General features: G+C 36.4%; 1 long non-coding RNA gene and 1 pseudogene across 1 annotated transcript; both read right to left on the bottom strand.

The window, feature by feature from the left end:
- Positions 1 to 541: 541 nt before the first annotated feature.
- LOC112650803 (uncharacterized) lies at positions 542 to 12,444 on the bottom strand. Its single transcript, XR_003130462.3, has 3 exons — positions 12,094 to 12,444; positions 3,270 to 3,345; positions 542 to 2,536 (listed from the first exon to the last, which is right to left on the bottom strand). It is a non-coding gene; the product is annotated as an uncharacterized LOC112650803 (long non-coding RNA).
- Positions 12,445 to 17,515: 5,071 nt separating this feature from the next.
- Positions 17,516 to 18,625, bottom strand: LOC112650802 (28S ribosomal protein S22, mitochondrial-like; annotated as a pseudogene).
- Between the last annotated feature and the right edge of the window lie 3,086 nt (positions 18,626 to 21,711).

Genomic DNA, 21,711 nt, shown 5'->3' with positions numbered 1-21,711 from the left:
GCTATGGCCACATGGACATCAAACACTCTACCACAGCCCAGTCTGTCCTTTCCCCAAATTCGGAGGCTGTATTTTGTCCTATTGAAGATGATTAACTGCATTACTCTGCTGGAAAGTTCATGGGGACACGTTTGGGGAAGAAATTTTCTATTTTTACCTGACATCTAATAACTATTACTATCTGCATGTTGAACCACAGAATCTGACATTTATTTTATCTCATTTCCTGCTTACGTACATTTCCTGCAACACAAGGACAAAGGGATGACAAAACCGGAGAGTATTCCTGGCTACCCATTGTATTAGCCATCTTGGCTTCAAAATATGGACTTATTTTGTACAATGAAGGTATAGTGTTTTTCAGGTTGAACATCAATCAGTAAACCTCACACTATTGCCAAACAAAGATGCCTCTGTTCTTGAGTGCTGGCTCAGCAATCCCCTCAGAACTTCTGGGAAATGGGGGTGAGTGGAAAATTGGCTGCTGACAAATTCACTGCTGTCAATGCTAACCGACACCTTGGACAAGAACCTGCTGAAACCGTTGTAACTTCTCTAGCCCTGACTTCAGGCTTCACTGGAATTGACCACATTTGTCCTGGCAGAACCATGGGACAAAAGAAGTAACTAGGGAGGTATGAGCTGAATGCAGAGTAAGGATACTTTCTAGGAGAGTCATGATTATCTATCTTCATTTATTCAGGTGCCGAAACGTACACAGCCTTTACAGATCCAGGAATATGTCTTTAAATGTTAAATTGTTTACTGCATGCATAAAGATTATCATTCTGTGGTGTAGGGTTGTCACCCAAAGATTTCTTTGAACCATGGTCAGAATAATATCATGAAATTTTATAACTAGAAGGGACCAGCTCTGATTGCCACCAGCGCTTTTCATCAGCTATTTGAGAGTTGCCGTGTCTGGTCACATAAGTATTTTGCTGAGAGTATGTGACTTTCTCTCGTGACTGAGTTCTGAATAGAAGGAACATGTGATACTCTCAGGCTGTGTACTTAATTGTGGGTGTGAGACCCTCCAGACATCTCATTGCTCATTGGTCTAGCAGTAACCAAGTGTTTGGCACAGTAGTTACATTTTGTTGAGCTTGGATCCTTGAGGGCTGCGATGAGTAAGCAGTGCCCTGAATGAGAAATAACCCTTTGTTGTTTTAAAGCCATTAACTTTTTTGGTGCTTGTTCACTGTCACAGCATAATTTGTACCAATCGGATGAATGTGGAAATTAGCATATACAACTCGAGTAGTGCCTCATACTAAAGTATACAGCTTTGATTTGGGAATCAAGAAGTGTTTCATAAGGAAACTATTAGTGGAGGCCTGAAGGATGGTATTCTGTGTTTTTCAGAGGCAAAACATTTCGTAAACCCTTACCTGAAGTAAGTTGGAAGTGTACGGTGTACTTAATAAACTCAAAGTCTTGGGAAGAGGCTTGAAAACTAAATATTAGTAGCATGTGTTGGTTGCTTTGGGTAGCATTTAATGAAGTACTAAGTCTAAATCGCTAAATGGCTGACTACTCAGACCCAAGAGCTCTTTCTAATCCATGAGAGACGTGTGAAAACCTTTGCTTTTCTATACAATTGAAATTTGGGGCATATTTGTTACCTCAGCAAAACCAAGCCTTTTCTGCCAGAAATGTAATTCATTTAACAGGTGAAAAAGCTGAAAGATATTTAGTGAATATCTCAATATTTCAAAGCAATGAAAAGTAGAGCTGACACAAACCAGTGTGTTTTGTCATTGCGAACCAGTGTGTGGTCTGTTGGACACCAAACGGGACATTCTCAAAATAAATCTTTCTCCTTTAATCCCTGTCAGAACTTGTGCAAAAACAGAGTAAACGAATGGCTCATGAAAACTCTCCTGAGGAGATGCAGAACTTGCTCAAGAAGACAAAACCAGGGGGTCATAGTCTAATATTCCAGTTTAAAGGGAATGGAGATGAAGCAGAAATCCCTGCAACACACACCGGAAATATGTCTTCATTAATTCTTCAAAAATGAACATCTGCAAATGGGAAGAAGAAATCTGAACTATTCTGAACTATTTATATGACTTCCAAAATCAACACTGAAGGGTGGAGGCTTTACATACAAGAATCAAGTAAACACTCAAAAATTAAATATAAACCTTGTATGGGGCAAGCAGCTTTTCAGACTCTGCTGAGTGTTCCCAAAGTACTTGTGTCTCACCATGTTTCCATCTCCTACCTCCTATTGAGGAAAACCACCACAAAAGTTTGAGGTCAGGCAAGCAGGAATGTTTGATAGAGCTCAGCCTGTCCTGATTTGTGGATTGGAATAACGGCAGTCTTTCCATGAGATCAAAGGTCATTTGGAGGGGAGGTCTGCTGGTTTCTCACACAAAATGTATGTTTCCCACGAGAATGGCTAACAAGGTCTCCCCTGGAACATGATGCTCTCTTTCCACGTGTAGAGCAAGTCCTCGTTTCAACAGAATGACCAGTAATTGTCCGGTTAGCAGCGAGTTATTTAATCCAAACAGAAGTGTCCTCCCTGGAACCAGGAAAATAATAAAAAACTCAGCCCCCAGGCTTTTCAGATTCTTATTTTCCTCACCAAGATGAGTGAAACTCATGCTCCTTGAGAGTTACAGTGAATGGTACTGAAATCATTTCTGAAACTGAAAAAATTGGGGGCTCATAATGGAATGATTATGACCTTAACTTTCTCACTCTCTTCTCAGCTTCTCTCTAACCACAGAGAACTGTGAATGAATGAATGAATGAATGAATGAATGAAAAGATTCTTATCCTCTATTTCCATTTTCCATGCAATGTCTTATGTAGTAGCACAGATTATTTTATAGTCGTGCTCTGACAGCACGACTATAAAACAAGTACTTCTAACAGTACAAATGCATCTTTCTTTCTGCATTAGGGGAAAAAAAAAAAGGAAAAAGAAGAAAAAAAAAAAAGAAAAAAGAAAAAAAGGAAAGTGTCATCTTCCTGTCCCTGTAACTTTGAAAATATCTCTCTTCCACTCCTTCTCCTTCCCCTCAGCAGCATTTTGCACTGTTTTTCACTGGATTTGCCCCTCTTGTCTCTGTAGAAATAGAGCATGATTTCTATGCTTTCCCTAGAGTGTATATTATTAGTCTTTGAGATTTGTTCTTATTGTTGATTGTAAATATGCCAGGACAGATACAATAGTTTTCAAGCAAAAAATATTTTGCTTTTTAAAAATAGTATGTTTTGTGTTTTCAGGAAGGAAAACTTTCCTTTTGTACCTTTAGCAGTTCCTTTCCTGTAGTCCTGGATACATTCAACATTGACATAATCCTGAACCAGGTTCAAATCACCAAACTGTAGAAATAGAAAGAAGCATACTTAGAAAATTCTTTTTCTCATGATTACCCTGCCACTGTCACTCAGTGCCCCAAATGATATAATGCTGTACCATCAAGAGCTTTATAACCTGTTAGGTAGCATTAAATAGAAACCACTGAGAAAATTAAAATAAATAGCCTTTTCCTTGATACACAAGTTCCCAAATGTAAGAATGGTTAGATTGATTTTAATTAACATCTATACAGGGAAGCTAAGCTCTTCTTCCCATCATTATTTAAACCAGGAATTGGCAAACTCAGAACTGTGAACCAAGCCTAGCCAGCTGCCTGTATTGTTGGTCCCCCAAGCCAAGAATAGCTTCTACCCTTTTAAATAGTTTTTAAAAATCAAAATAAGAATAATGGTTTGTGAGTCAGAAAATTATATGAAATTAAAATATTGGTATTCATAAATAAAATTTAATTGGAATACAGCCATGCCCAAGCGTTTACTTATTTGCCTATGATTACTTTTATCCCACAATGGCTAGAGTTGAAGAGTTGCCACAAAGACCATATGGCACAAAAGTTTGAAAATATTTACTAATTGGTCCTTTATGGAAAAAGCTTGCCATATCTGATTTAAACTAGCTAACTTCACTATTAAGTAATAAGAGAGGTTATGAATTCTAAAGAACTCATAAGATTTTGTTTTGAGATCTGAAAAAATGGAAAACATATATAACAAAGATTTGATTATTTCTTAGTAGGAAAAAAAAGAAAGGTAAAATTATAAAAGGAAGAAGGGATTTTGAATCAAAAAACCAAGAACGGGACCAAGTTTCTCTATACACTGCTGGTTTTGACTAATCACTATAACTTTCTTTCATTTATCTATTCAGAAATTGCAGAGTGCTTACTTTATATGAGGTGCAGTGAAAACAACAGTGAACAAAATATAGATCCGGTCCTCAAAATGCCTAAAGCCTGTTGTGAAGGTCAAATGGAATAATGTGCTTGAAAGCACCCTGTAAAATCTAAAGCATTTATGTAATTATGCCTATATTTGAAACTACAAGTATGTAGGAATTTTATCTTAGGTCTGACCCAGATCTTGAAAAGCTTAGGAGACCTTCAGGAGCCTTCTGCTGCTTATTACTATACAACAGGCATTTTTCCCAACTCTTTAATACCTTTATCTTAATCATCTCAGCTATGCAATCCCCATTCTTTAATAACTTGTTACTTATTTAGCATTTGATTCAACCATATTTCTCTAATCACTCTGCACATAGAATACAATTTGAGAGCCAAACACAGTAACAATAGTGGTCATAATTGGCTCCTTGCTTGTCTTTTGATAGGCTTATGTGTGTGGATTTTCTTTAAATGAAGAATTGTCAGGAAAACACATTTATCTTGGGAAAATAAATAGCTAAGGTATGTTGCCATTGAAGGGTAATGCATATCACCATCATCATCATGCAATAACTGCTGAGTAAACACTTTTATTTACACAGTGTTTAGGTATTAAAGCTTTTGAAAAGAGTAGTTGGAAAAAACTAAGCTATATTTTCTGATAAAGAAATGCTTATTAAAGATGATTGCATACCTGGGTGGCTCAGCAGTTGAGCATCTGCCTTCAGCTCAGGGTCCTGCCATGATCCCAGGGTCCTGGGATTGAGTCCCGCATTGGACTATACAGGGAACATGCTTTTCCCTCTGCCTATGTCTCTGCCTCTCTTTCTGTGTCTTTCATGAATAAATAAATAAAATCTTTAAAAACAAAATATGAGTGTTAAAAATATCCATTGCACATTAATGATGCTTTTAATTATTGAATAAGAGAAAGCATTATAGTGAAATGTTCAAAATATTATTATTTTTAATTCTTCTGGCTTATATGCCAAAGTAGTCAACAAAACCTAATATGTCAAGATGACTTTCTGGATAAAATGGTTTTCTTTCCAAACCTACAGGTTTTGAATTAAATTTCTAATATCCATGCCACTCACAGCATCTATTTTATTTTACATGTATGGAAATAATTTAATTGGAAATTATTACTTACAATAAAACTTACATTACTAAAGAATTGTTAACTCCTGAAATTTTTATTTTTCCCTTTTAAATGAAAAGTAATGTAAATGAAAAAAGTAAGCCACTGGTGTTTTCTATTGAGTGGTTTTATAAAACTTATGATAAAAAAAAAAACTTATAAAAAAAAATAAAAATAAAAAAATAAAAAAAAAACTTATGATAAGTAATTTCATATATGTCTTCATATTGTTTTCCCATTTAACTTCAGTTAAAGGGTATAATAATCATGAAATGTTATGTTAGAATATTAAATGCTATGCCATGGGGAAACATGGGAGGATGATATCATACATAACTTTTTTGGGGACTTGACCAATATCCTTATTGCAACCTAAAACTGTACCGTCTCTCTTTTAACCATCAAAGCCAACACAAATAAACAGGTCTGGGAGGAGTTAAGTGGCTAGAAATTCTTTGGTTGGCTCATATTTTAGTGCAAGGTATTAGAAAGGCAATCATTTAAACTAACATGAAAGGAGTAGTAATTTTTATTTATCAAAGTTCTTCCCTTAAATCACACTATTCAGACTCCAGCATCTTTAAGAACAGTCCTAACTCCTGCTAGAGAAGTGCCCTTAAGTAAGGCATCTGATCAGCATCCATTCCCCTAAATGCCCTACATTGTGCAAATTACATCAACATGTAGTTGCATATATGACATAGGAATCAAGGGACCATGGATATAAGTAATATGCCACAAACTAATAATGATTGTGTATTCTAGTTTCATTTTATTCAGCGTTGCACCAGATAGTATTATTAAACTGTGTTCCTTATAAATTTTCCCTTTTCAGTCCTTTCTCATTAGAGCAGTCACTTGCTCAAAATTTTAAATCTTCTTTTACAGTTCTTAACCTTCTTTGGATTGTGATTCTATTTGAAAAGCTGATGAAAAATAGGAACTCTTTCCTACAGAAAGAGCATATACATATGTGTGTGTGTGTGTGTGTGTGTGTGTGCACGTGTATGCCATACTCATAAAATTCTCAATACCATTTCATGCACCTGTTCACTACCTCACTATCTAGCTCCACTATAATACTTCTACCTGGGGGAATTTCATGCCCTGACTCCATTTTAGACACACAATTAAGGCCTACTGAGGAGGCAAGCAAATGCTTATCAGATGTTCCTTTTCTGTTTTTGTTTTGTTTTGTTTTGTTTCAGTAACTTAACCATTTGAACAGAAAGCAGGGTGGAGCCCATACCTGATAATGTGCAGGAAGAAACTGTCATTTCTGGAGTTTTTCCATGACCTGAGGGTTTCTAGTGTAGAACCAATGAACTAGCTCTTGGCCACTTCTTATCTGAATGGAAACTCAAGCTCATACTTTTTTCAGGAGCTAAAATAACACTGTACGATTTCTTTACTATCTTCCCTGATAATGCTGAGATATCAGGAGCAAAACTTGATGAGAAATTTATCCTTTATAGACTAGAGTAATATATGGTAGTGTTTCTATACACCAATAATGAAATAGGACCATAAAGAGAAATTAATAACTCCCCTTACACCCTCAAAAAATATGTAGGAATAATCTTAACCAAAGAGGTGAAAGACTTGTATTCTGAAAACTGTGAAATGATGAAAGAAATTGAAGTGAACACAAATGGAAAGAAATTCCATACTCATGGATTAGAGAATTGATATTGTTAAGATGTCCATAGTACTGAAAGCAGTCTACAAATTCAATGCAATTCCTATCAAAATATCAAGAATTTTTTTCGATCCTGGAGACCCGGTATTGAATCCCCCGTTGGGCTCCCTGCATGGAGCCTGCTTCTCCCTCTGCCTGTGTCTCTGCCTCTCTGTCTCTCTCTGTGTGACTATCATGAATAAATAAATAAAAAATCTTTAAAAAAAATTCTTTTTTTTGCAAAAAAAATTCTTCTTTTTGCAAAATTAGAACAGATAATCCTAAAATATGTATGGAACCACAAAAGACCTCGAATAGTCAAAGAAATCTTAAGAAAGAAAAACAAAGCTGGAGGTGTCATAATTTCAGATTTCAAGATATACTGTAAAGCTGTAATAATCAAAACAGTATGGCATTGGCACAAAAATAGACACATAGATCAAGAAAACAGAATAGAAAGCCCAGAAATAAACCATGCTTATACAGTCAATTAATCTATGACAAAGGAGAAATAAATATACATTGAGAAAAAAGTCTCTTCAATGAATGGTGCTGGGAAAAGTAGATAGCTCTATCCAAAAGAATGAAACTGGATCACTTTCTTTTTCCTTACACAAAAATAAATGCAAAATGGATTAAAGACCTAAATATGAGGCCTGAAACCATAACAAAAGAGAACGCAGGCAATAATTTCTCTGATATCTGCCTTAGCAACATTTTTCTAGATATATCTCCTAAGGCAAGGGAAACAAAAACAAAAATAAATTACTGAGACCACATAAAAATAAAAAGATTTTGCAAAATGAAGGAAACCATCAACAGAACCAGCTAAATACCCTCTAGTTACTACTAAGGCAACCTACTAAATGGGAGAAGATATGTACAAATGATATATTAGATAAGGGGTTAATATCTAAAATATATAAAGAACTTCTATAACTCCACATCAAAAAAAAAAAAAAACCAATCTGATTAAAAATGGGCAGAGGACCTGAATAGACATTTTTTCAAAGAAGGTATACAGATGGCAAATGGACACATGAAAATATGTTAAACATCACTAACCATCAGGGAGATGCAAATAAGAGCCAGCATGAGATATCACCTTACGCCTGCCAGAGTAGCTAAAATAAAAAAGGCAAAAAATAACAAGTGTTGCTGAGGATGTGGAGCAAAAGGAGCCCTTGCACCCTGTTGGTGGGAATGCAAATTAGTACAGCTACTGTGGAAAACAGTAGCAAGTTTCTAAAAAACTTAAGAATATAAAAACCGTATGACCCAATAATTCCACTATTAGGTAATTACACAAAGAAAACGAAAACACCAATTTGAAAAGATATATGCACCCCTATGCTTATTGCAGCATTATTTACAATAGCTGGGATATGGAAGCAACCTAAATGTCCATCAACATATGAATGGATAAGGAAGATGTTATAAATAAATAAATAATATATATATATATATATATATATATATATATATATTTATTACACAGCCATAAAAAGGATGAGATCATGCCATTGACAACAATGTGGATGGACCTAGAGGGTGTTATGTAAGTGAAATAAGACAGAGTGAGAAAGAAAGATACCAATATGATTTCACTTCTATGTGGATTCTAAAAAAACAAACGAACAAACAAAAAACAGAATCAGACCTATACATACAGACGACAAACTGATGATTGCCAGAGGGGAGATGGGTGGGGGGATGGGGGGTTAAAATCTTCCTGTTATGGAGTGAATAAATCATAGGAATAAAAGGCACAGCATAAGAAATATAGTCAATGATAATGACATAGCATTGCATGGGGACAGATGGTAGCTCCACCTGTGAACATAGCATAATCTATTGAGAGATGGCATTGAATCACTATGTTGTAGAGATACTGAATCACTATGCTGTCATCTGAAACTAATGTAACATGGTATATCAACTATAATAAATTTTTTTAAAGAAAAAATCAATATCTATAACCACAAAAAAACACTGGAGTAATATAGAATTCCAAAATTTATAATTTACTAAAGAGCAATGAAGGAACTGGAACTATGCAAAGCAATTCTGGTAGCATTCAAGGATCCCTGTCCCCTCTGGAACCACTGTTCTCTTCCCAGGCATGCACTGAGATCACCCTTTGGCCCAGGGCCTACCCTACTCCAACAGGGCTCGATATGACTTGTTTTCTCCTAGAAAGTATTCTCTTGGGGATCCCTGGGTGGCGCAGCGGTTTGGCGCCTGCCTTTGGCCCAGGGCGCGTCCCGGAGACCCGGGATCGAGTCCCACGCCGAGCTCCCTGCATGGAGCCTGCTTCTCCCTCTGCCTGTGTCTCTGCCTCTCTCTCTCTCTCTCTCTCTCTCTGTGACTATCATAAATAAATAAAAATTAAAAAAAAGAAAATATTCTCTTGTGATAAACTGATAAGAGAGGGTCAAGTGACCGTACAGAGATGATGTCCCTATCTAATTCATTATTAATACTAATATTGGGGATTTACAATTGGTAGGAGAGGTATTTGGGGGAAGATGAGATATCTGGCATTTAAACATCCATTTAGTGGCCCCACGTGTGAGGTGAGCCCTTGCCCCTGCCAGCCCTATCTGGAATGTCTCAATTCAAAGGGGATTAAAGGTGTGCATTAACTGATTTCCATGCCAGTGCCAAAAATAAATCTAGGAAGCATGGGAAAAGTTTGGGGTTCTTCTTTTCCTACCATTTTGAAAAAATAGATCAATACTTGCCTTCCCAAATGAAAAAAAGCCTCCAGCTTCTACACCTTATTAAGTATTTTTAAGATTTCCTTCATCTGTCTCATTTTACAGCAATACAAGAGAGTATTTCCATTTCACCTGGTTTTTCTTTTTTTAATTTTTTTAAAACAGGAACACCACAAGTCAGCGTCTCTGTTTCTCTGTGATGACTACCCCACCTCTACTCTGTGTCTTGTAATCCAACAGCCCATAGCTCTTCAATATACATTATTTTAGTTCCAGTCACCCTCTGTATCTACTACAGGCCATTTTTTCAGAAGAGGAGGTAACAAAACCTTGACACGCTTCCCTTTGGTTCAGAAAAACATGTCCTGTGTCACGCATACCACAGAGGTCTCTCTAAAGCTGCCTGCCAGATGTCATCATGATCACGGCAATTGAACTCAGTATCCATCATCACATCAAGTGGACGAGAACAATGCTCCGGCAGCTGCAGAATCAAAACACACCCCCGTGTTTTTTGTTATTGTTCGAAAATAGTAAAATGAAAAAAAAAAGACTGTGCATATCATAATTTACCAAGGGAGAAGGGAAGTTTGGGAATGAACTGGCAGTATAATTGCACAGGGGGCCTCATACAGTTCTTAATTAACTTTTTATAAGTTTAAATAATCTTCGAAAATGATCATTGCTTCATAATACCTGCAGCTCGAGGCCTATACTCAGCGCTGTCCCCTCTCCTTTCTAACCACATCCATTCCTTTCTTTTTCTTTTCTCTCTTTTTTTTTTTTTAAGATTTTATTTATTTATTCATGAGACACACAGGGAGAGAGAGGCAGAGACACAGGCAGAGGGAGAAGCATATTCCCTGTGGGGGCGCCCGATGTGCGACTCAATCCCAGGACCCTGGGATCATGACCTGAGCTGAAGGCAGACGCTCAACCACTGAGCCACCCAGGTGTGCAATCATCTTTAATAAGCATTTCTTTATCAGATAATATATCAGCTTAGTTTTTTCCACCTATGCTTTTCAAAAGTTTTAATACCTAAGTACTGTGTAAATAAAAGTGTTTATTCAGCAGTTATTGCATGATGATGATATGCATTACCCTTCAATGGCAACATACCTTAGCTACTTATTTTCCCAAGATAAATGTGTTTTCCTGACAATTCTTCATTTAAAGAAAATCCACACACACATAAACCTATCAAAAGATAAACAAGGAGCCAATTATGACCACTACTGTTACTATATTTGGCTCTCAAATTGTATTCTATGTGCAGAGTGATTAGAGAAATATGGTTGAATCAAATGCTAAATAAGTAACAAATTATTAAAGAATGGGGATTGCATAGCTGAGATGATGCTCAACCACTGAGCCACCCAGGTGCCCCATCCATTCCTTTCTGCTCTCTTTTCCTGCCCCCCTCCCAACCCCAGGCTCAAACCTCAGTGTCTAATCTAGCTCTGGAACCTCTAATTTCATTTGACTAGTGGCACTCAGTAAATGTTTCCTAAATGCCTCCTGTCTTATAGTTTCCCCCACACACAAACTTTCAAGAAAGCTAAATGAAAAGGGAATTAAAAACACTTTAAAACAGGAATCTTTAAGGTATTCCATATACTAGCATGTGGTAATAAGTATGACATTGGTTTTGTTCTTATAAGATAAATAGCAAAAAATTGTGTTTAATAGAGTATAAGGTAATAAAAGCAACCTTTAGTTTATTATTTTAATAGTTCTAAAACTTTAAGAAAGTAAGGTATTGACTTTCATAGTCTAAGATTTGTACTTGAAAGTCTGTAGTTTGGTTCTTATGAATTGGGTAAATTTAATTTTTCATCACATTCATTGCCTGATCTTATTTAGACTCCTCTGGATTTAATATAGGACCTACCAATGGATGATTTTATTCTTCATGTCTGGTTTACATTTTCCCCATCGCATTAAGTCATAACAATTTCTGATAGGATTCCTAGCAACACAATTACAGAGACTTTTTTTTTTTTTTTTTTTTTTTTAGTGTATTTCTACCAGCAGCATTATGTGACTTCTGCTAAACATTCATTGATTGTCCCTTAAATGCTTTGGACATAGGCTATTTGTAAAGAGCCCCAGAGACCAAAATCACCTGTTTGTGTTTTTAGCATTGAATGAAGGAAATCACAAAGAGAAGTTGTCATTTTTCAAAGTGGATTTTATCACTTGACCAATTGAAGCTTTCCTTACAGATTCTCCTGGTATGGCAATGATGCCCATGTAACAAAGACTATTATTATAAGTGGCTAAGTACAGATCCTGGAGATTCAGTAAATACATGAGTTAATCTACCTTGAAGAGATAGATAGCCTGAATCCTCAATCGAGAAAGAAGTGTGCATCTAGGAGGACCAAGTGTGCTAAAGGAATCTCTATTCTGGCTAATATCTAATTTTCTTCAACATTGGAGACAGCCAGCTGGTAGAACAATTTGCTTCTTTCTTTTTCCTCCCCACCTCGCCTCTGTGCTTGAATTCTTGCCACGGGGGAGGGGTTTTCTCAGAATCAGAATTCTGGCTTGGTTCCATTCCTTGTTTACTCTTCTCATTGTATCCCAGAAGAGTTCCCAGAAAAATAAGAGGCTAAGACTAGGTGAATTCAGAAAAAGGCTCCAAGGCGCTGGCAGTTGGTATACACAGCATCTGTACCCTGCTTCTGAATGAAATAAAGGAAACAACTGCCCGAAGCTGAAGCATCAAGATGGTGCCGGGACCATCAGAAATCATGGTTCATAAATGAAGTTTAATATAATCGGGCTATTCCCATAGATAGTGGGTGGCAGATAAGTGAAGTCAGATTTACAGCCTTGCACCAAGTAATTTGGATGACAGGACACTAGGACGGAGGGAGATGGAACTACTCTAGCCTATCCTCTCCCTCAGGGCACAGCTTTAGAGAACACTGGAGAAGCTGATGTGTGATTGTAACAGCAGCACCAAGTGTACGTCTTCACTGATAGCACTGAGGCACACAGATTATTTGCAAAAAAAACGAATCCAGTGCCAAATGGAACCCATCTTTGGAGAGAGAAAAATGATTGAGATTTAGTAAACTTTTATATTTGAGAAGGAAATCTTTCAATCACATGTTCTTCTTCTTTTAAGATTTTTATTTATTTATTCATGAGAGACCCAGAGAGAGAGGCAGAGACATAGGCGGAGGGAGAAGCAGGCTCCTTGTAAGGAGTCTGATGTAGACTCGATCCCAGGACCCTTGGGATCACGACCTGAGCCAAAGGTAGATGCTCAACCACTGAGCCACCCAGATGCCCCTCAATCACATGGTCTTCTGATCTAGATCAGACTCGGTTGACTGCAATCACAAGGAAATGGGGAGCAGCTAAATTTACTTACGGCCAGGACTAAGCCAAGCTGAGACCACCACAAATAGACAACTAAATTTAGGGATGCTGAGGAAGTAACTTTATGTTAACAGAAAAAAAAAAAAAATCAAGATGCTCCACACTTTGTGGAAATATAAGAGAGAATTAATTTTATGATATACTTTGGAGGTATCTATTGGAAAAGTTTAAGGTGGCATATCTAAAAGCCTTCAAATGAAACTGTAGCCAATGAAAACGAGCCTGGGAACATGGGGTTTTTAACTTTTTCGAAAGTATGTTGAAATAAAGAAAAAGTGGGACACCTGGGATTGCTCAGTGGTTGAGTGTCTGCCTTTGGCTCAGGGCATGATCCCGGGATTGAGTCCTCACAGGGAGCCTGCTTTTCCCTCTGTCTGTGTCACTACCTCTCTGTCTCTGTGTCTCTTATGAGTAAATAAATAAAATCTTTAAAAAAAATGTAATAAAGAGTGATAGTCTAATAATAAGTGCACTCAGAGGGATAAATGGTCTTCCTCAGGAAGGCCACACACACACACACAAATTAGGTGATAAAGTTGCCAGAGCATTATTAGGACTACCTAGGATCCTTTGTCCTCTAAGTACCCAGTCCATTGTCCTGCAAGTAGGGAGGCTCACTTGGCTCTCTCAGTGTCTGGCACTGACCACCAAGCCATCCAACTCCCTTTGCCCTGGTAATCCTGGCTTAATATTTCCACTGCAAACCTTGATTTTCTTTCCTGGCAACTATTCACTTATTCTAATCTCCTTCCATGATACTTTTTAAAAAATAATACTTAGGTAGCATTTATCATATTGTTTATTATAATCCTTTCCTTTTTTAAAGTGTTGTTATTGTAAAACATATGTATATATGAAAAATCATATATTTATAGGTATAGCTTAAAGAATAAATAATTTTTAAAAAGCCAATATATTCCCATCATACAGGTAAAAACCCCGTGATCCCATCTCTCTCTCATCTCAATCCACCCAGAGAGAACCATCATTCTGCATTTTGATATTAATCATCCCCTTGGCTTTCTTTCTAGTTTTGTCACTTCTGGAAATATCCCTAAATAAACTATTCTTCATACTTTATAAATTCTTTGGTGACTGCTTCTTTCACTCGTGATGCATTTTTGAGATTCGTCTGTGTTGATTCATGTAACCAGAGTTAATTTGCTTTCACTGCTATGTATCTTCCATGGTATGAATATAACATAATTTATTTATCAGGTGATTGGGGACAGGTGTTTGGTTTATTCCCAGGTTTTTAGCTAATACACAACACTGTTGTGAACATTCTTGTATATGCCTCCTGGCACATATGTGCGAGAGTTTTTTAGAAGATTATATCTAAGAATTAAATTTCTGGGTCAGAAAGTTCAAATTTACTAGGCAATGCCAAACTTCTCTAAAAATAACTTTTATCAGGTTACACCCTTACCAGCAATGGGTGAACAGCTGTCTCTACTATTTCATATCTAATGTAAATACCTGATATTATCTGCCTTTGAAATTTTGACAACTTAGTAGATAAGGAATAGTTTTAATTTGCATTTCTATGACTAATGGAGCAGATAATCTTCACATTTCTTTTTTTTTCTTCTTATCTCTTAATTCCCTTCACCTATTTTGCTCATCCCCCACTGCACCCCCTCTGGCAACCACCAGTTTGTTCTCTGTATTATGGATCTATTTCTGTTTGCTTTGCTTATTTTTTTTTCTTTGATTCCACATATAAGTGATGTCACATGGTATTTGTCTCTCTTGACTTTTTCACTTAGTGTAAAACCTTGTAGGTCCTTCATCTTTCATATTTATGTAAACCAGAATGGCGAGCCCAGAGATCAGACCCACACATTTGTGGAAGCCTTAACTTATGACAGAATGGGCATTGCAAACCAGTGAGGCAAAGATGGACTGTAACAATTATTTCTCCAATGCAGGAAAACAAACAAATGAACAAATTAAAAATGGACCCTATCTTACAACATGTACAAGATGTTTCAAATAGGCTGGAGATATAAGGAACAACTATAAAACTTTTAGAAGATCATTTAGGAAAATACCTTATTATTACAGTCTTAAAGGATTTCTTACTAAAAATTGGAAGCACACATATTATCAGAAAAATATTGATAAATTCAACTACATTAAAATTAAGTACATCCTTGACTCAGTCATCTATATTAGCCACTCCATCATAAATCCATTTTCTAAATATGTGTGAGCTCTCTTCAGTTCTGTCTTTCTACTCATCTCTCCCTTACCTGATATCATACTGTCTTAATTACAATAGCTTCAAAGTGATGTCTTTTATTTTAAAAGATTAATTTATTTGAGAGAGAGAGAGAACAGTGGGGAGGGGCAGAGGAAGAAAAAATCTCAAGCAGACCCCTCTGGGAGCCCAGGCAGGACTCCCATCTCAGGACCCTGGGATCATGACGTGAGCCAAAACCAAGAATTAGCAGCTCAACTGACTGAGCCACCCAGGCGCCCCTAAAGTTATTTCTCATAAGGAAAGTCCTCAATTTTCCTCTTCTTTATTAGGAATGGTTATTCATGGCCCTTTTGTTTTCCATTTATATTTAAAACCACTTTGTCATATTTCTTTTAAAAGAACCCTGTTGGAATTTTTATTGGAATTGCTTCAAATCAAGATCAGTTTTGGGAAAGGTGAAATCTATCATATTGAGTCTCTATCGAGGGATGGGATATATTTATCCATTTATCTCCATCTTTTATGCTTTTAACAATAGTTTACAGTTTTTACCTTACAAGCTCTAAAATTTGTTGTTACTTTTATAAAAAATAGTTTTTTTAAATTTTATTTTCTAGGTTGTGTTATAATCAAGTAACTTTCCATATTGATTTTGTTTTAAACAATTTTTCTAAACTCTTAATCATTCTAATAATAGAATGTTTTGAATCTCCCACCTAGATTTTATTCATTTATTTAATAAATATTTACTTAAATGTCTTCTGCATTCCAGGTACCCTTCAAGACCCAGGGATTCAACAGTTAATAAAAAAGAAAAAAATAAATCCCTGGTGAAATGGGATTGTATTCTCTCAGGGAGAGATAAACAAACAAAATATGTAGCCATTAGATGGCTTTGGAGAAATAAAGTAAAGAAGAGAGAAGGGGAATGCTGGAAGGAAGAGGAAGAAAGAAGGGTTTGATTTGTAAATAAGATGGTCAGAGAAGCCACCTGAGAAGAATTCTGCAAGTCTGAAGGAGCGAGTCACATGGAGGACCCAGGAGGAGTGCTATAAGCAGAGAGAACAAGCAAGTGCAAAGGCTCTGAGGCAGGAGTTTGGTTTCCTTCAGGGACAGCAAGAGGACAGCACGGTTGAGCAGAACACAGAGAAATGAAGTCAGAGTTGTGACCCAGAACCAGATGTCGCATGGTCTCTAGACTGTCATTTAGCCTGTAACTTCATCTTTTCTAATCTTGCTGTTTGTTAGTATCTTTTTCTTATCAGTCTGCATGGTCTGGGACAACCAGTAGAGAAGAATAGTGATAGAAGATATCTTTGCTTTATTCTTGATATAAAAGGGAATGTTGTTTTCAATTTGTCACCATTATTTAGGGTGTTGGCTACAGGTTTTCTGGAGACCTTTTATTTGGTTAAGAAAGTTTCCTCCCCATTCCTGGTTTACTAAGAGCTTTTTCTTTTTCTTTTTTTTTTTAAAAATGATAATTGGATATTGAATTTTATTAAATATATTATTTTGCATATGATGATAAGATCATCTATTAAAGTGTTAATTAAATCAATTAATTTTCTAATGTTAGACCAACTTTGCATTCCTTGGATGAAACTGACTTGTCAGTGATGCTTTAAATGCAATTGGTTCTTAACAACATGGGTTTGAACTGTGCGGGTCCCACTTTACATGTGAATTTTTCCAATAAATACAACTCAGTACTGAAAATGCATTTTCTCTCCACTGTGATTTTCTTAATAACACTTTATTTATTTATTTATTTATTTATTTATTTATTTATTTGAGAGAGAGAGAGAGGAGGATAAGGGGCAGAAGAATAGAAGAGAGACTCCCTAGTAGACTCCCCACTGAGCCTAGAGAATGAGCTGGGGCTTTGATCCCAAGACCATGAGGTCATGACCTGGGCCGAAATCAAGAGTTGGACACTTAACTGACTGTGCCACCGAGGCCCCCCAATAACACTTTCTCATCTCTAGCCTATTTTTATTGTAAGAATACAGTATAAAATACATATAACATATAAAATATGTGTTAATCAATAAGACTTCCAGTCAACAGTAGGCTATTAGTAGTTTTTAGAGTCAATAGTTATATGCAGATTTTTTTTTTTTTTTACAATTTAGTAAAATGAAATTTATTTTAAAAATGTTTTCAGGAAGCTGCAGAATGGCTAGTGACTGTTTCTTGATAAGCCTGTAGTGTTAATTCTATATATGCTCCTTTTTGTGCTTCTGTTTTTGCAAAGACCTTAATTAAATGTAATCCCTCAGCAGCCTGCTCCTTGGCCTCCTGAGCAGACTGGCCATCTGGATGGAGGATGTGATATAGCTGGACCAAGCTGGTGGCATCATCGACTAGATCTCTCTGAATCTGGTCAATCGGTAAACCATCAATCTTTTTCTTATTTACAAAATACCAAGCCATTCCACCAAAGTGTCTTGTTGAATGTAAAAGGTCATACTTCCCATGTTTATCTATGTCTTCGTAGGTCTGATGATGGATTTTGATATATTCAGCAGAATCTGGCTCAAACTGGGCAACACAGAGATTGAGGACATCAACATGTCGGTCCTGGCTGTACACGTTCCTAAGATTTTCTTCCTTGAAAATTACTGGTGTTAAAACTCTACGGCCTTCTTTTGGAAAATAAATTTGTATCATCCTGTCCCGTTCTTCCCAAGAAGCTTTGCGTAGTGTGCCACTTGGTTCTCTGACAACAATAAAACGCTCCCGGTGTGGTATGCTATATGATATATCAGTAAATGCGTATTTGGCTGTTTCTGCTCCTTCCAATATCTTATCTTCAGCTAACACATCATTTATTGGCACTGGTTCTTCCAGAACTGGTGGCATTTTTAATCGTACTTTAGCTGCCTCAATTGCTTTTCTTGTAGCCTCCTCCAACTGTGCCTGGGTCATTAGCTTATAGGTTGGTGGCTTCAGTTCTTGTATAGCTGGCTTAAAAACCTTCTGCAAATTCAAGCCTGTCATCTTGATGAGTAGATTTTGGACTTCCTCATCCATAAATGTAGGTTTCTTGATCTCTGGACTACCAGATTCCGCCTCGGAAGCAAGCCAATGGCATGGCGGCCCCACCCCGCAGGGCCCGGCGGCGGCTGGAGCAGGGCACCGAGCTGGGGCCGAATTCGGGCCGGAAACAGCCCCGCTCCGAGTTCCGAGAACCTGTCAGGAGGCTCCACAGCGCCACAGACGTTCTGAGGGCCGCCATGACTATCCGGAGGTGGGGGGCGGGCTCTATGCAGATTTTTGACTGCACCGGGCTTGGAGCCCCTAACCTCCAAGTTGTTCAAGGGTCAATCATATGTATATGTATACACCATTTTCCCCTGCTCTCCGAAAGTCAAAGATTCCTATAAAAACTTTGTAAGCCAAAATGGCATAAAACAAAGAAGCAATTACCAGTAATTTAAAAGGAAAAATGTTTGATCACTTCCAGACCCCAAAATAACCTCTCTTAGGCTGTTTGCTACCTTAGGGCACATCTTGCTAAAGGTTGTATAAAATAAACCAAAATAATGCACAGATGCTCACAGACCTGGTTCAAAGCTATGGCAGCTTGATGCTGAGATGCCAAGTTAGTTCCCAGGAAAGGACATTGGCAGGTCACTCTTGCTGCTGAAGTGCAAACTGTCTCTATAAAGACTCTCTGCAAAACAAAGGCTGAATGCTATTTTCACTTTTCAACTTTTTTAGAAAAAGCAAAAAATCTATTTTGGATTTCTTTCACTTAGGGAAAACAGACAGTAACGTAGGTCTTTCATACAAGTGAAGCAGTCTAACACAAATTTTTGACACACACAGGGGTGGAGAGTAGGGGTGTTTCCTATACACATAGAGATAGACACGTTGCTGTATTTAAATGGTTTAAGGTTTGATGTGAATTCATCAGTGACATTGAACTAAAATGCATATTTTCTGTACTGTTTGGGGGGTTTGTGTAAAGGATATGCTAATCTCACAAATTGGGAAATGTTCCCTATTTCTCATGCTCTACAAATGTTTTTGTTAGATGTCTATCACGTGGTTCTTGAGTAGTCGGTAGAATTTGCCAATGGAACTATTTGAAACTAAGATTTTTTTCTTTCTGGGAAATTTTATGGAAAACTTGTAAATAGCTTTTTCCATTTAATAATTATTAGATTATTCAGATTTTTCTGTCAGGTTATAAGTATTATGCTGACTTTATGAAAAGAGTTTGGAGGTTTTCCATCTTTTTTCCATGTTCCAAAAGAGTTTTCATATCTTTTGGGATATCTGTTTCCTAAATGTCTGGACCCAATAACATTTTGTGCATGAGAGGGGTGTGAAGTAAATATTACTTTATTTTTTTTTTAAAGTATTACTTTTTGATGATTTTCTTTGTTTTGTATAATTGGTCTTTTAGATTTTCTTTTTTTTTTAAGTAGGGTCCAGTTTTAGTAGTCTATATTTCTTTTGTTTACCCACTTAATTCAATTTTAAAAATTAAAAAAAAATTATTTTCATAAAATTAGGTATATATTTCTAATGATCTTTATTCTCTTGTATTTGTAGTTATATTGTCTTTTTTTTAGAGAGGGGAAGGGGCAGAGGCAGAGGGATTTTTTAAAAGATTTATTTATTTTAGTGAGGTCGGGGAGGAGGTCATAAGCAGACTCCAAACTAAGCCAAGCCCGATGGGAGGTTTAGTCTCATGACCCTGAAATCAGGAACTGAGCCTTAACCAAGGGTCAGACAACTTAACCAACTGAGCCACCCAGGGGCCTCTATATTACCATTTTTATATCTTATCTTATGCATTTTTTATCTCATTTTTGAACATGTTAACTACTAGTTTGTCTCATTTTTGGAAATAACCAAAGCTTTGGCTTGTTAATTTTCCCATTTTCAAGTATTTTTATTAATTTCTTATTTATTATTAAGATTTTTTTGTTTATTTTATGTTTATCTTACTCTTTTAATCTTAAAATTTCATGAATTGGCTACATCATTTGTTATTGTATTTTTTTATTTTTTATAAAGATTTATTTATTTATTTATTCATGATAGGCAGAGAGAGAGAGAGAGAGAGAGAGAGAGACAGAGACACAGGCAGAGGGAGAAGCAGGCTCCATGCAGGGAGCCGGATGTGGGACTTGATCCTGGGACTCCAGGACCACGCCCTGGGCCAAAGGCAAGCGTCAAACTGCTGAACCACCCAGGGATCTCATCATTTGTTATTTTAATTTATTGTTGTTTATCAATATAATTTTTAAGGAAATTTCCCCTAAACACTTTAGAGTTATCCTATAATTCTTGTTTCTTGTGTTCTTGTTTATTGCAAGATTAATTCTTGTTTTATTACAATTTGATCAAAGAACATTTACTTTGTTTTTTCTACCTTTGGGAATTTGTCATGATTTTCTTTGTAGCAAAACTGATGGTCACCTTTTGTAACTGTTTCATGGACTTAGGTTTTTCATATCCTTATGCATTTTTTTTGTTGACTTAATTGGTCACTTGTGCTACAAGAGCCTATTGCTACTGTGTTTCCATCTATTTCTCCATGAAGTTCTGGTAGTTTTAAACTTATGATCTATGTAATGCTATGTTAATTGGTGCATACGTATTCTTCATTGTGGATCATAATGTTTATGTCTATTAAATTCCCACCGTTGCCTTATTTAATTCACTTGACTGGCATAAATAAGACAATCCTTGCTCTTTCTTTTTTCTTTTTGTTTTTTGTGTTTGCCTCAGTTGCAAACTTTGGTCTCTTATTGTCAGACTTTTCTGAATGACTTTGTTCTCTTCTTAAAGCAGTGGATTTGCCTAATATATGTACCAGATATTTGAGAAGAAATAAACCACAAGTGTGTATTAGCTACTAAAAGAAAGGCCAGAATCCTTGAGAAAATTTCCTAGTTCGGATTTCTTCCCTATAAGGAATAAAGTAAAATGGCCCAGAGCCATCAAAAACATATTTTCTATGCCCAAGAGGGATAGGGAAGCAAAAGGTTACATTGTTTTCCCACAGAGGAAACTTTCTTTATGATTATGCGTTTGTTTCTTTTTGAGCAAAATTAATCATTCTAATTCCTTTTAATTGCTGCAAAATAGAAAATGAGTTGTCAGACCATTTATGATAATTAGATTATGCCAAGCATTTTGAGTTAAATTAGCTTCTTATAGTCTCTTCTTACTTAAAAATATTTTTAGGATAACAAACCAAATTCTTGCAGGTCTTGTATGATTGTATCAAATTCTTATTGATATTGTATTATTTAATTACCATTCTCTACCTGTTTCGGTACTTCAGCCAACATTTGTCTCTTAATAAATTATCATAGCCA

The sequence above is a fragment of the Canis lupus genome, chromosome 29 (genome assembly GCF_003254725.2).
Source record: "Canis lupus dingo isolate Sandy chromosome 29, ASM325472v2, whole genome shotgun sequence".
NCBI lineage: Eukaryota > Metazoa > Chordata > Mammalia > Carnivora > Canidae > Canis > Canis lupus.
This window is presented reverse-complemented; position numbering and strand designations above follow the sequence as displayed.